At 48.4% G+C, this 16,436-nt stretch overlaps 1 protein-coding gene across 1 annotated transcript in view; it reads right to left on the reverse strand.

The window, feature by feature from the left end:
- Positions 1–16,436, reverse strand: part of SLC35F2 (solute carrier family 35 member F2) — a 54,261-nt gene that overhangs the window by 37,177 nt on the left and 648 nt on the right. The window lies entirely within an intron of this gene.

Raw genomic sequence — 16,436 nt, forward strand, 5'->3', positions numbered from 1 at the left:
AGCAGATATGTGTTGCCACCTGGCAGGCTCCTGCCACTGCCAGGCTCCGGGAGAACAGAGAAGTTACAGGCCCGGCCTTCACCCAATTCACAGCACAGCAGTGAAGACAGACACCGGAGGAACACTCTTATTTATTTCCTTCAGCACAATACCCCTAGGTCCACCCATTTTGCCAAAAATGGTACCATGGATGGGGCCTAACCTAATGTGAGATTTCATGAGAGGCTTTACTCATGAAGTGGTATTTCATCTGAGACTTGACGAATGAAGACAAGCTGTTTGGGTCAAGAGAAAGGCTTTCACAGGAACTGCTGAACCAAAGATGGATGGGTTCGCTGTGTCCATAACCCACTGTGACTGGAGCCCATGGATGGAGCTCATCCAGAGCAATGAGCAGCAACCTGATCTCTTTCAAACAGATCATGCTGTAAGGATGCAGGTCTGATTCAGGTTTCCCCTCTGACCTTGAAGGCCAGCTAACATCATTAACATTTCTGGGGGCGGGCCTAAAGATGGAGGTTAAGACTAGTCACGCCCTACCTGAGGGTCCTTGGTCCACTCTGTAATTGGTTAAAGTTACTGTCAATGATGTGATGCTATATTGATTGGACCCCTGTACCTGTGTCACAATTTCCTGTAACTCCCCCTTCCCAAACTCATAAGAGCCCCCACCCTGCCATGTTCGGGGCTCGCTCCACGTGGATCCAGTGTGTTGTTGAAGTCTGTGAGCCCGAGTTTAGGCCGGCCGGACCTAAATTCGTAATAAAGCCCTTTGCTTTTGCATGCGTGATTCGGTCTCCCAGGTAATCTCTGGTTTTTGGGGTGATATTAAATTCTGGGTACAACAATGCAACTTAAGAAGAGTCTAGTGGGGCGCCTGGTTGGCTCAGTCAGTTAAGTGTCCGGATCTTGACTTCAGCTCAGGTCACCATCTCACGGTTCTTGAGTTCGATTCTCGCATCGGGCTCTGTGCAGCAGTTCAAAGCCTGCTTGGGATTCTCTCTCTCTCTCTCTGCCCCTACCCTACTTGCTCCCACTCTCAAAATAAATTAATAAACTTAAAAAATGTTTTTTTTAAAAAAGGAGGCTAGCATTTCAAACACTGACCATGTGCAAACGTCGTGGGTTAGGAGTTGAGAAAAGATTTCCTTGCTGTTTTATGAAGTATTGCTTACATTTTCACCAGCATCTAGGCGGTCTTTGAGCTCTACTTTGTTTCTTTGTTGTTGTTTAATGTTTACTCACTTATTTTTGAGAGAGAGCTTGATGTGGGGCTCAATCTCATGAACTGTGAGATCATAATCTGAGCGGAAATCAAGAGTCACACACTTAACTGACTGAGCCTCCACGGGCCGTTGTCTGTGCTCTACTTGTCTGTGCTCTACTTTCTTACTGGAGCCACTTTTAGATTCTACACCAATGTAGTGGACAGAATAATCGCTCCTCCAGAGTGCCCACGCCTGAGTCTCCTGGAACCCGTGAAGAGGTCATCTCACATGCTGTGATATAATAAGAAATACACATTTTAATCTTGGCTCCCCCCCAGAGCTTCTAAAATGTTTGCCATTTCCTAAGTGATAGAAAGAAGCATCTTGTTTTCACAACCAGCCCTTTTCAACTCCACCCAAGCTTATGTTAATGAGGTGGCTTTTGGAAAGCCCTTAAGGGGGTGGGGAGCTGGTTACCAGGGGAACCAACTTATGATTAAAGGGGTGTCACCTTCAGCAGCACCAAAGGGAGAGAGGGGACTGGAGGCTGAGCTAATCACTAATGACCAAGGATTTGACCACCTGCGCCTATATAGTGATACCTTCCATGACATCCTAACCCAACTTCCTTCCAGGTCGGTGAACGGTGAACGGTGAAGGCAGTGAGGTGCTGGGAGGGTGAAGTTCCACGCCCTTTCCCTTCCCCCATTCCTTTCCCTATATCTCTTCTAACTGGCTGTTCCTAAGTAGAATTTTTTTTATAATAAACTGGTAGTTTAATAAATAAACTGTTTTCCTGAGTTCTGCGAGCCACTCTAGCAAATTATTGAGCCCGAGGCAGAGGTCCCGGGAACCTCTGATTTATAGTCAGTCAATCAGAAGTACAAGGTGACGCCTGGGACTCCCAACAGGTGCCTAGAAAGGAGGGTCAGGGGCGGGGGAGGGGACAGTCTTGTGGAACCTAGCCCTTAACCTATGGGGTCTGGGCTAACTCCACGTAGTTAGCGTCATAGCTGAATGGTAAGACACCCAGTTTGTGTCTGGAGAATTGGAGAATTGGTGGATGTAAGGAAAACCCACATACCTTTGTGGTTAGAAGAACTCAGTGTAGGAAAACACAGGTTTTTCCTTTTACATGGCAAAAGGGCCTTTGCAATAATGATGACCATTGAGTCACCTTGGGGCGGGGGGGGGGGGGGGGGGCGGACAGTACCCTGGATAATCCAACGAGGCCCCATCCAATCACGGAGTCCTTAAAGGGAGAACCTTCCCTAGCTGCAGACAGGTGACATGACCACAGAAGGAAAATCAGAAGGTCAGAGAGAGAGGCAGCGTTGCTGGCTCTGAAGCTGGAGGGGCACAGCAGGAACCACTGGGTGCTGGCCGCCTCCAGAAGGAGAAAAGGGCAAGGAAATCCATTCTCTCAGAACTTCCAGAAGAGAAGACAAGGACCCCGCCAAGTGCCTCGATTTTAGCCCAGTGAGACCTGTGTCTGATGTGTGTCCTGCAGAACTGTCAGACGATAAACATGTCGTTTTAAACCACTGAGTTTGTGGGGCGCCTGGGTGGCTCAGTCGGTTAAGCCTCCGACTTCGGCTCTGGTCAGATCTCACGTTTGTGGGTTCGAGCCCTGCATCAGGCTCTGTGCTGACAGCTCAGAGCCTGGAGCCTGCTTCCGATTCTGTGTCTCCTTCTCCCTCTGCCCCTCCCCCTCTCATGCTCTGTCTCTCTCTGTATCAAAAATAAAAAAATAAAACATTAAAAAAAACATTTTTTTAATAAATAAATAAATAAACCACTGAGTTTGTGGTAATTTAACAGCCATAGAAGAGTAATACACTAGGTCAGCAATGGGTATGATACCTTAAAAAAAGACTTGAATCATAATGTTATAACTATTCATATTCATCTCAGTGAATTTCCTTAGCAACAAGATAGTTACATCAAATAAACAGGAGTCTCTTAAATAACCACAGACAAAGCTGATTAGGAGCCGTGCTGGATTGAACCACTTTCATTATTTGCCAGGGAGGAAATAAATCCACACCACCAGGCCACAAGCCACAGAACTAGTTTTATGCAGACCAACAAAAGTAAAAATTGTAAATTTAGTGACCTCTTCTTGAATATTGTCCTACATGACTCCTAGAGAGTCAAGAATACAAGGGAAACATAGTAATACTCACCCTCTAAGCCATAAAAGAAAGGGAAACTAGTATCAGTCACTGTGTTAAGCTCTTATATATATATTTTTTAATGTTTATTTATTTTTGAGAGAGAGGGAGAGAGAGAGAGCTAGTGGGGGAGAGGCAGAGAGAGGGTGAAGGAGGATCCAAGCAGGCTCGACCACAGAGAGCCCAGTGCAGGGCTCAAACTCTCGTAAGCTCTTACCTATATGAATTTGTTGGATTTTCATAAACCCTAAAATGTAGGTGCCATTTTGCCAAAATTCAAGGGCCTTTTAACAAGGTTCATAGGATAAGTAAATAACAACACTGGAATAAAATCCAAATAAAATTCTAAAGCCTGTGTTCTTTCCATTTTGTTACACTAAGAAAATAATTTGGGAAGAAAGTAAGAAAGGTGCTTAGTCCCAGGATGCCGACCTCTCAAACCCTATGGCATTTGGGTTGTAGATGTCTTCCCCACCTTCCACACTCTGTCTGGAGTTTCATATGTCTGTTGCATTTGCTTTGCTAGATTATAAATGCAGAAATGATGTCATGGATATTTTTGTGCCACCCATATATGTATCTACACAATATCTAATGATGTTACTATTATTGTTGTTGTTACCATTGTTATTGTTTCCATTGTAACTATCATATTGTTACCATTGTTACTATCAGCAGTGAAAAATTGGGGCACCTGGGTGGCTCCGTTGGTTAAGCATCCAACTTCAACTCAGGTCATGATCTCACAGCTCATGAGTTTGAGCCCCACATTGGGCTCTGTGCTGTCAGAGCCTGGCGTCTGCTTCAGAGTCTCCCTCTCTCTGCCCCTCCCTCATTAATATTCTCTCTCTCTCTCTCAAAAATTTAAAAAACATTTTCAGCAGCGAATATAGCATTTACCACATTAAGTGTGCCCTACGTCTGTACCAAGCACTGGCCCAACAATTTTACATTTCACTGTCCTAATTCATTAGATCCTCCCAACGATCCTATGAGGTAGATGAGGTAGATGCTATTATTGCCATTTTTAAAGAAACTGAGGCCCAGAGATGTCACACAATGCGCTCAATGTCACACAGCTAGCAAATGCTAGAAGCCAGAGAGCAATCCAGAGTGTCACTGTCCTGCTGGACGTACGCTACTTGCATCTAGTAGGGACTCAAAAACCCTTTCCCGTTGTCCTAACACAAGTGAGGCAGCTTCATAAAAGCTGACATGTGTCAGGTGCCACGCTAAATACTTGTATATGTTACTCCATTTAAATCTCACAAAACATCCGTGTGGACAGCTGTACCAGTGAGAAAGTTGCCTGAGGTGAGAAAATCAGTAAGTCTGTATGTTTCCCATTCTACACACGGCCTCCCTGATAATAAGTCCTAGCATATAGAGATTCTGATACTGTGCAAGGAGATCAAGTGACACAGATTAACCCTGCATTAACCCTGCAACTCTAACCGCAGGCACGGAGAAGCACAGCCCACTTGATGACATGTTCACAAGTTCTTTGAATAAGGGGTGTTCTAATGAAAATGAGAGAGGGCATAATATCTTTACGTGACAGCCTCCCTCTGCTCTCTGACGTGTGACTGCGTGAACCACCTCTGCAATTCACCTATTCTTCGGATACCGTCCGAGGACCGTGAGTCCTGCAGCCTCGATGCGGGGAGGGGCAGCATTAAACTGCGTTCAACATGGGAGGTGGGCTCGTAGCTCCAGGACCCTCCCCACACCCGGACGCCTCTGGGACAATTCTACGAGGGGCACCAACGGGAACACACTCCAGAGGACAAGCACAGGAGAAGGGCCAGCAAGGTGGGTGCCGGGAGGGGAAGGGTAGGTTGCGAAGGACAGGATCGGCGTGGGGTAAGGACGGGATCGGCGTGGGTTAATGGGAGCACCGGTCAAGAGTCTGGATGGGGACAGTGTACCACACACCGCCCTCTCCCCACCCACCCCAGTCTGGCACAGGCCCGGAAGAAACCAGACTAACTCTGTTCTCGACAAGCAGCCAAGAAGTCACAGCCCATAAAACTTGAAATTCCTACTACTTCCTGCCCACAGAGGCCAAATCACAAGTTTCAAAGGGCTGCTTTTTAAAGCTGCTGTAAAATCCAAACGAGCCTTCCTGTGGATCATCAAAACAGAAATACCGTTTTCAAGAGCTAAGGGTTTTATTTGCTTATTTCTCTGTGTGTGGTTTAAACTGTCAAATGTGATCCTGAGGTCAAGACAATCAAGCATCTGCAGTTCAAGCAGGAAATCTACGGCAGAGAAGCCGGGTGTGGCTGGCTGAGTCCCTGTGGTCTGGCGCTTGAACCTCCTCCGATTCTGTGCAGTAATAAATCCTCTGTTGTGCCCACACCCGTCGTGAGCTGATTTCTCACCAACACACTCATCCGACGCCAACCGGGCCCCAGAAAACAGCAGTGTGAGCCCGATCTAAGAAAGCTCCTGGCCCTTGGCCTGGAGGGAAGGGGAGGCGTGGGCGGCAGGGAGGTTTCCTGCGAGCCTGTCAGCATTCCTCGGGGCTCAGGCTCACACCGGAAAAAGTCACTGGCCTCCTTCGTCAGCTTCTACGGCTCCTGATGAAACCCAGCCCACTCAAACTTTCCAACAGAAGCCCCTCTTAACGTTAAGCAGGGAGAAGTCGTTACCATTAGTGGGAAGCCCGATGCAAACCCCCAACTCTCAAGGGGGATCCTTAAAACCCATGCAGGCGGCACTGTGTACGGGGCAAAGGGGCTGGTACAAAAGTAACGTGCAAAATGTGGCTCTCTCACCCGGGAATCTCTCCCAGGTGGACACGCCTGAGGCCAGGAGCCAGAGCCCCTCCTTCATCAGCGGTCAGGAATACACAAACCAGAGATACTCCTTCCATTCATCCGGCTGTCAAAACCTTGTGTCTAAGAATACCACGTGTACGTTTCACAAGGCTTCTCATACTCAGCTGGAGGGAGTGTAAACTGGTACCACCACTTTTTTTTTTTTTTACTTGTCTTGAGAGACAGCGTCTATGAGTGGAGCGGGGGTCTCTCAAGCAAGCTCCGCCCTGTCAGTGCAGAGCCCAATGTGGGGTTTGAACTTGAGCCGAAACCAAGAGTTGGACATTTAATCGACTGAGCCACCCAGGCGCCCCGGTACCCACACTTTAGAAAAACAGTTTGGCATTTTGTCAAGTTGAACAGTTAGTTACATACCCAAAATCTAGCTATTCTCCACCAAAATGCTCCATATGCATATGGGTGCATATTAAAAAGTCCTCATCCATGATTGATAGGAGACATGAAGAAGAATGTTCCTGGAAGTCCTATTCACGACAGGAAAAAACTTGGAAAAAACCCAAATGTCCATTAACTGAACTAATAAAGTACAGTATATTCACAGCAAAGAATATTATAGAGAATCAAAGTGAGGGTTTTTGCAGCATTAGGAAAAAGCACGCATGAATCTTGGCAGTGTGATACAGAAGGGGAAACAAATCCTAACAGGTTATCTATAGCACCATATCCTTTTAATAAAGTAAAAAAAAAAAAGATAATAAAGCATACCTTTTAGAAATACACAGAGGTAAAAAACCGTAAAAAGAAAAAAGAGAGAGAGGGGGAGGGAGGGAGGGACAGCCAGGGAATGGAGAAAGGATCGCTGGCTGGGGAAGGAGGTGGAGGAGGGGACCAGGTAGATGGAAGTCACCATCACAGATTCTAGTTGTAGGGCTGCTGATGGGTTTGCAGAACCTGCGGCATGAAAACCTAATTCAGCCGTTCCTGGGCCAACGGTGACCGTGCGCCTTGAGCCAGGGATTCTCGTGACTCTGCCTCCATGCGACTGGAGCCTCAAACAGAAACTAAATGAGGGGCGCCTGGCTGGCTTGGTTGGCGGAGCATGCGACGTGTGACCTTAGGGTCATGAGTCTACGCCCCATGTTGGGTGTAGAGCCTACTCAAAAAAATAAAATAGGGACACCTGGGTGGTTCAGTCAGTTAAGATTCCAGCTCTTGGTTTCAGCTCAGGTCAGGATTTTGAATTCGAGCCCCACGTCAGTGCAGAGCCTGCTTCAGATTCTCTCTCTCTGCCCCTCCCCCACCTCAAAAAAATATAAAAAGTTAATTAAATGATGCTTCAGGAAGATGTATTATATATCCTGTGACTTTACATACTTTCTGGCACCCCTGGGGATACAAATAGCAAAACAATTGGCGGTGGGGGAGTGTTACTTGTCCAACGCCTTTTTTTTCCTGTTTGCTCCCCAACTGACGAGAGGCAGGGTAGCGCAAAGGTTAGGAGCGTGGGCTCTGGGACGTGACCGCCCGGTGCGCACCCCTTACCACTGTGTGACTGTGACTGTTAGGGAAAATACTTGACTTCTCTGTCAGTCTGCTTCCACAGGTGTCAGAGGGGCTGGCAGTGACAGCACTATAATGCTCACCGCAGAAAACTACTGTGAGGGGACACGAGTTCGTCCACCCCAGGATCCCGGAAGACTGAGGGTGCTGGACGTGCACCAACTAAGCTTTACTCAACCAAGACTGGATTTTATTATTTTTTAAATCTTTTTTTAACAGTTATTCATTTTTGAAAGACAGAGAAAGAGAGTGCAACAGGACAAGGGTAGAGAGAGGGAGACACAGAATCTGAAGCAGGCTCCAGGCTCTGAGCTGTCAGCACAGAGCCCGGCGTGGGACTCAAACCCACAGACTGTGAGCTCATGACCTGAGCTGAAGTCGGCTGCTTAACCGATTGACACCCAGGCGCCCTCCTTATACACACAAGCAATTATTTTGGGAGGCAATTTGCCTTTTCCACAGATGTGACTACCATTCAAAACATCTCTGAAAACTCCTCTTCAAAAACAGCCTAATTTAATTTCAGCCCTAACTCTTCGTTGGATTTACCAAATCTAGTTGAGAAAAGGTAATTACTGCTCCTAGAAATCAAATGCTACCGTTTCAGTTCAAAGCCAGGCACAAAGTAAGTAGTAGAGGTACTTCAAAGATGGACTAACATCTCCTGGGTGGCACGGTCGGTTGAGCAACTGACTCTGGATCTTGGCTCAGGTCATGATCTCATGGTTCGTGAGTTCTAGTTGGAGTCTCCTCGTCACTCTGTGCTAACATCTCAGACCTGCTTGGGATTCTCTCTCCCTCACTCTCTGTTTTTCCCCACTTGCACACTCATTCTCTCTAAAAAGTAAACAGTAAAAACAAAACAAAACAAAACAAAAAAACCAGGCACCTGGGTGACTCAGTTTGCTAAGCGTTGGACTTTGGCTCAGGCCATGATCTTGCATTTCTTTACGAGTTCAAGCCCCACATTAGTCTCTCCACTGTCATCACAGAGCCTGGAGCCTGCTTCAGATCCTCTGTCCTTCTCTCTCTCTACCCCTCCCTGCCCATGCTCTGTCTCTCTGTCTCTCTCTCTCTCTCTCTCTCAAATATAAATAAACATTTTTTAAAAAATTTTTTTGGGGGCGCCTGGGTGGCTCAGTCAGTTAAGCCTCCGATTTCAGCTCAGGTCATGATCTCACGTTTGTGGGTTCGAGCCCCGCGTCAGGCTCTGTGCTGACAGCTTGGAGCCTGAAGCCTGCTTCGGATTCTGTGCCTCCCTCTCTCTCTGCCCCTCCCTGCTCATGCTCTGAATCTCTCTGTCACAAAAATAAATAAAACATTAAAAAAATTTTAAGGGGGCGCCTGGGTGGCTCAGTCGGTTAAGTCTCCGACTTCGGCTCAGGTCAGATCTCACATTCATGAGTTCAAGCCCCACGTCGGGCTCTGTGCTGACAGCTAGCTCAGAGCCTGGAGCCTGCTTCCGGTTCTGTGACTCCTTCTCTCTCTACCCCTCCCCCTCTCATGCTCTGTCTCTCTCTGTATCAAAACTAAATAAAACATTAAAAAATTAAAAAAAATTTTTTTTTAATGTTTTTAAGGAGGAACTACCATCTCTAGCCTCAAGACAATGTCGCAGGCTGGTGATGATTACCTATCATGTCACAGTATGGTAAATGCAAGGAGTTAGGAACACGTGCCTGAGGAGTACAGAGAGCAGGCACCTAAGCCAAGATGCGTGTGAAGAGAGGCCAGGAAGAAGGCCGTAGCATCCCTCTTGGACTCAGTGTCCACACTCTAGCAGCTGCTGTAGGAGGTGGGACAGGGAAAGCCGCTACTGAGGACGAGACAGGTAAAGGTGCAGACTAAGGTGTGTGCAGGGAAAGCAGAGGCTTGTCCCCGTCCCCCGAAAGCCTCTGAGAAGTGGCCCAGTGACACGGAGCCTTGGAGTTCACGTCGAGAAGCCTGGATCTCACAAAAGGACCAATATCACACAACGGCACTTACGTGAGGGATCTAGAAGAGTTGAATCCACAGAGACAGGAAGGAGAATCGTTACCGGGGGTGGAGGGAAGGGGGCACGCAGAGCCCGCGGTCAACAGGCACAGAGTTTCCATATGGGATGGCAACTCGGCTCTGGAAATGGGCAGTGGTGATGGCTGCCCAATATCATGAATGTACTTGACGTCACTGAATGTGCAGCAATGAAAACCCATAAAAATATACGAACTGTGTTCAGGTAAAGGAGGAGGGTGGGCAGGGAGGATGAGGAGGGGCGGGAAGAAGGGCCCCGGCTGGAGCTCCACCCGGTAACCACCAGTGCTCACACCTCCTCAAGCATCTGGCCTAGAAGCCCCACGATAAAGCAGGCAAACCGACACCCAGGCGGTGCCAGAGTCCGGCCCAGAAGCCCACCGGTTCCTATCTCCCAATTTGCACCCCATAATGGACCCTGAGGAACCCCCAGGGAACCCCAGGAGCGTACCCGCGTTTGCAGACCTGGTGCAGGTCCTGAAGTTAGCCGAGCACGACGCAGGGGGGTTTCTGAAACAGCGAAGCAGGTCTGGTCTTTAGAGTCAATAGAAACTGTCACAGCCCACCTCTCCCCAGCCATGCGCCCTTGGGCAAGTTACTCACCAGCCATCAAAAGGACACAAAAATACGTGCACTGGACTAAGACCTGCCTGACGAATGTGATAAGGGGTGAGCTCTCGTGGGATGGCAGCTCCCGATAGTCTCTGGTTTCATGTGGCGTCATCTGGCTCCTGCACGGGAGGTGACTGGGGCAGGAAGGGGCACAAACAGAAGCTACAGGGACACAGTGACAACAGGGACGGAAGGGGGAGGAGGGGACTCCAGGAATATTCTGCAAGTGACGCGGAGATGGGGCATGAGCCCTGGCAGCCAGCTCACTTTCCCCACATCAGCCTGGACACAGGAGCAGAGATAAGAGAACACAAGCGGTCTGCCAGGGGAGAGGACTGCGGCCTGGGGCAGGGGACAGCCGGGCCACTCCAGGCAGGTGGCAAGAAGCTTGCAAAGTGTTCCTGACCTCTGCCCCACGCTGCACGGGGACAATTATTGCCTTACAGCCTGTGCCTTTCCCAACTCCTGCAGTATTGAGAAGGTAATAAAAAGGTTCAGGCTGTCCAGGCAGCCCTCCAAATGCTTCCCCCACCCAGCCCTCCAAATGCTTAGGGCTAATGGGCTACAACTCAGAGAGACGCCTCCTTCCTCCTCCAGGGCAGCTGCTGACAAAGCCTCAGTCACAGAACAGCCTGCAGGGCATGGGAATGGTAACCTGCGGGGTGATTCGGTGGGGCTCATCCTGGAGGGGCTCACACCGAGTCTGGCCCCTGGCTCTTCCCCGGGACATAAGGGGACATGTAGGCGCACACTCATCACAGTGTGTGGAGGCTGGGAATGGGAAACTACACGGGTAGGAGCGTCACAGGAGGACTGTGCGACCACGGAACACTGCAGCAATTAGAAACAACAGGGCTAAGTCAGAGGTTCTCGTCCAAGGGCGATTTTGTCCCCCCGCCCAGACATTTGACAATGTCTGGGAAGATTATTGACCGTCACAACTCAGAGGTGGGGTTGGGGGAGAGCTATGCCGGCCTCCAGTGGGTAGAGACCAGGGGATGCTGCTACATCCTACAATGTTACAATGTGCAGGACCGTCCCCACCCCCAAGAATCATTCCACCTAAGAGGTCAATAAGGCTGACTGAGAAACAATGAAATAGATGGACAAGACAACATGGCTATGTTATAAACATACAGTCCTGAATGGATATGTATTTTATTTTACTTTATTTTATTACTTAATAATAATAAGAGAGAGAAAGAGCAAGCAGGGGAGAGGAGCAGAGGGAAAGACAGAATCCCAGGCAGGTTCTGTGCCTTCGGCAGGAAGCCCGAAGTGGGGCTCGATCCCACAACCCTGGGATCATGAGCTGAAATTAAGAGTCAGGCGGCCAGTCCCTGTCTGAGCCACTCAGGCACCCTGGAAAAGTTTTGTTTCATTTTGTTTTTTAAAGAGATGTGCTCTATTATAAAATTCCTCTGGGAATGAGGGACTCATGCAGTCATTTGATGTTCACTGTGATCTATTACAGCACCGTGCTCCGCAGAGTATACAGGAGGAGCTAAACATAAGTAGGGCCCCTCACCTCCTGGGGTCAGCAGACGGGGCAGATGTTAATTAAATAATCTCACAAATAAAACAGCAAAGGGAGGAGATATTTTGGAGACTGGCAGGATCCAGGGCTCCCTAATCCCACACTTGCACAAGCCACAAAAGCCCCTCAACTTTGCTTAAATAACACTACAGAACAGCACCCTTCAGCAGAGCTGCAGACCCGTGTAGACTGGGCTGCGCACACAGTGAGCACTCAGCAGATGTTTGTTGAATGAATAGATGAAGGAGGTGCAGTTCAATACCATTAAATGACTCCTTCAAAACTGTCTGGGCCTGGGGCCCCTAGGGGGCTCAGGCCATGATTTCATGGTTGTGGGATCGAGCCCCGAGTTGGGCTCCTCACTGAGCACAGAGCCTGCTTGAGCGTCTCCCTCTCTCTTCCTCTGCCCCTCCCCACCTCGCACATGTGCGTGCACGTGCCCACAGGCACGCACACACACTATCTCTCTCTCTCAAGTAAAAAAAAAAAATTCTGGGCCTTAACCTTTGAAACAAAAAACCTGAACAGAAAAGAGGAGCTGCAGGGCCGAGCCGCCTGCTGGACAGTCACAGGTGTGCACCGTTCACTGACTGACTTCTACCATTTGTTCCTCCTCAAGCCCAGGCCCAGCTCACGCCAAGCCACTTGCCCTTCCTCCTGCTCTGGGACCTCCTGCCTGGCCTGCCTTCCTCTCCTCATCCACGGGGAAAACGCTTACGCCCGCTTCACCTTCTCTGCCTCGCTTCCCCCTCTACCCGGGGGAGCCTGATCGCCCCCCTTTGTGCCTTCTGTATTTTGTGCTCACCGTGACCACACTTGTCATAACTTCTTACCATAACTCGGTCATGAACTCTCTTGGAAACAGAAGCTAAGTCCTATGGAACCCTGCAGGCTACGGAGTAGTCTTGAACCTGGACCGTCTCAGAGGCTCTAGGTTTGGTGAATGAAAGAATGAAAGAGCACAGGTCCTGCCCTGTTCTACAAAAACAATGGGATACGGCCTGGGCCCTCAAAAACCCTACTGTCTTCGACTGTAAATAAATGAAAGGAAGTAGAAAAACTAGTAAGAATTAAAAACTAGAATGCTCAGGGCACCTGGGTGGCTCAGGCAGTTAAGTGACCGACTTTGGCTCAGGTCAGGATCTCAGGGTTCTATGAGTTCAAGCCTCATATCGGGCTCTGAGCTGTGACTGTGGAGCCTGTTTGGGATTCTCTCTCTCCCTCTCTCCCTCTCTCTGGCCCTCCCCCACGCACTCTCTCTCTCCAATAAATATGCTTAAAGAAAAACAAACTAGATTTCTAAGTCAACATTATACTTAGAGAAAATAAATTACTGTACCAAAAAGTCTCTTTGTATAAACTATTACACATCCTCACAAAATTCAGAAACGAAAAATTAGAATAAACACACAAAACATTAAAATACAGTTGGTGAAGTGTAAATGATTCTGATATTTAAAATTTTTTTAATTTTTAAATTTATTTTTGAGAGAGCATGCATGGGGGTGGGGTGCAGGGGGAGAGAGAGAGGGGCAGAGAGAGGTAGAGAGAAAGGAGAATGCTCAGCATGGAACCTGACACAGGGCTTGATCCTACAACCCTGGGATCATGACCTGAAGCAAAATCAGAAGTCAGATGTTCAACCAACTGAACCACACAAGTGCCCCCAGTCTTCATTTTATATGTGTCTGCATATTATATTTAAAATTAATATAAACTCATTTTTCATCAGAATAAAATTCTATTTTTTTATTTTTTTAATGTTTATTTTTGAAAGAGAGAGACAAAATGTGAGCAGGGGAGGGTTAGAGAGAGAGGGACAGACACAGAATCCGAAGCAGGCTCCAGGCTCTGAGCTAGCTGTCAGCACAGAGCCCGATGTGGTGCTCAAACCCACAAACCATGAGATCATGACCTGAGCCGAAGTCGGACGCTTAACTGACTGAGCCACCCAGGTGCCCCCAGAATAAAATTCTAAAAATAAATATAACCCAAAAAAAAGCTTATCATCTATTTAATGGGAAAAGGATATGTAAGTGAAATAATACTTAACGACTTTTGCTACAGATGCAAACTTCATAGTCATTATAAGAAACATGCATTTTTTTCATATATGAATTAGAGTGTTGGTATTAGGTGTAAGCTGCTAAACATATACAATTAAATAAATATCCTCAGGTACTCCTGAAAACTCCTATCCTATCACACTGTTTGTCATCTGAGTTAACAGCAATAAATGACAAAAGCTGAAATCACAAACAGAGAACCCTTTGGGAACATACAGTGTTTCCCATCATGAATGCCTGGCGCATAGTAAAGTCCTCAATAAACTTTTATCTAGGGGCACCTGGGTGGCTCAGTCAGTTAAGCGTCTGACTTCGGCTCAGGTCATGGTCTTGCTGTTCATGAGTTCGAGCACCACATGGGGCTCTGTGCTGACCGCTCAGAGCCTGGAGTCTGCCTCAGATTCTGTGTCTCTCTTTCTCTCTGCCTCTCCCCTGCTCATTCTCTGTCTCTGTCTGTCAACAATAAATAAACATTTAAAAAGTTGTTATAAATAAATAAAAATTTAAAAAAACAAACTTCTCTCAAATGAATGATCTGATCATTCTTAACCAAAGGGAAAAAACCCTCTCTTAGTGAGGCAAGTATATCCGGAGTCGGGGTTACCTAGAATTCATCCTTCTCATGATAACAGGCCCCAAATGTTTCTCCTGTGTTCAGTAGTCAGTTGTCAAAAAGGCTATTCTTCCCCCTTTTTTGTAAAAGGAGTGAAGTGTGTCTGTCCCTCTGCGTACAAACCATCTCTCCATTACTATCCACACGGTCCACCCATCCCCATGGTTCCCTGGCCAAGGTTAGGGATTCACGAAGCCAAACTCAAATTTGGGGAGTGAGTTTTCATGCTGAGAATTCAAAATATGGAGTATGAGGAATACGGGATATCTAGTAAACTGCACTTTTCTGATTGCTGGGTCAGACCAGGAAAAATCACAAACCAGAATCCAAGGTGTCTGGTCGGTTGCCAGAGGTAGGAATGAAAAGCTTCGTGAACAAAGGAGTTCTGCCAACCAAAAAAGCTTCCAGCCCGAGATCCTCGGAATAAAGATGGATAAAGGGGAGAGTGCACGTGTGCGGGAGAATGGAAGGGAAGCCTCTAGAACCCTGTCATCCCTCATTCTTTCATTGATTCATGGGCTAGGACCAGGAGAAATAGAAAAAGGAAAAAGACTTATTAAGTCCTGCTATTAGGGATTCCGTCCATCAGGAATGTAAGATGGCCACAAACTGCTATCACACAAGGAAGAAAGTAAAAATCTATACAGATGATACAAAAAAGGTGTGTGCAGAGATAGAAGAAATCTCATATTTAGAAAGCTATTAGATACTCCTGACTGTACAACATACCAGGATTTTGAAAATACTAGAACATGAGGAGGAAAAAAGAAATCATTGCTAACCCTTGTCATTACATCTAGCTAAATGGGCATGCATCCGCCCATCATCAGGACCTCTGGCATCTTCTGGTGCAACACCACATTTCCCAGCGCCCGGGGCCGAGGGCTCATGGTTGGTAACACCTAGCCTTACCCAGAGCAGTACCATGAGCCAGACTGTGGGCCCAACCACATAACCCTCACAATCTCCCTACAAGGTAGGAACTTAGTATCCCCATTTTACAAACAGGAAAATGGGGCACAGAGAAGTTAAGTGACTTGCCCCAGGTCACCCAGCTGCTAAGTGGCACAAATGGGATTTGAGTGCAGACTGTGCCCTGAGCCGTGACCCTTCCCTGCCTCCCAGCTGAGAGCCTGCCGAAGCGGTATCAGGACACGCACAGCTGGAGGATACGAGGTGATTTGGGGCCGACTTTGCCCTTTAAGCACATGCATCCATTTCACACACTTATTTCCACGACAAGAACGCACACACCATTCTTGGTACGTTTTTGAAAACGAGTTTTCGATTTGCTTTGTTCATCTGGAAATAAATAAATAAAGGCAAATGCCCGTTTGCTGAGGTGCCGGGGCCAGAAGTCGTGAGGACACAGCTGGAGCAGGGCTGGCCTTGGGCAAACTGCTTAGCCTCCTTTGTCCGTCCACCAGCAAAGTGGCTGCGAACAACACAGCCACCCCAGAAAGTGGTCAAGACGACAGGACAGCTTCCGTGTAGACGGCCGAGCACGTCGCCCACCCAGGGGATTCTCCGCGAACGTGCGCGTCCAGAAGGCGAGTCCTCCGGGAACCCACCCCGGCCGCCGCCATCCCCAAGCCCCCTCCGGCTCCCTGCAGAGCGCAGTGACAGCAGCGGCGGCCTGGGGCCCCCGCCGGGAGGGGTGCGTGCCCCCCGCCCGGGCCCAGGAAGGGGGCAGGCTCTGCAGGACCTCAGGGCGGCACCGCAAAACTTAGCCCGGATTCCTCACTTGGGCGAACTCCCTGGTTAGGGAAGGTCGCGGCCGGGCTCGACGCGCTGGGGCAGCCGAAGGCGTTGGGGCTCGCCCACCGGCCGGGCGGAGGGTGCACGCCCCTCCTCCGCAGCATCCCCGGGG

This window comes from Suricata suricatta, chromosome 11 (genome assembly GCF_006229205.1).
Source record: "Suricata suricatta isolate VVHF042 chromosome 11, meerkat_22Aug2017_6uvM2_HiC, whole genome shotgun sequence".
In the NCBI taxonomy this organism is placed as follows: domain Eukaryota; kingdom Metazoa; phylum Chordata; class Mammalia; order Carnivora; family Herpestidae; genus Suricata; species Suricata suricatta.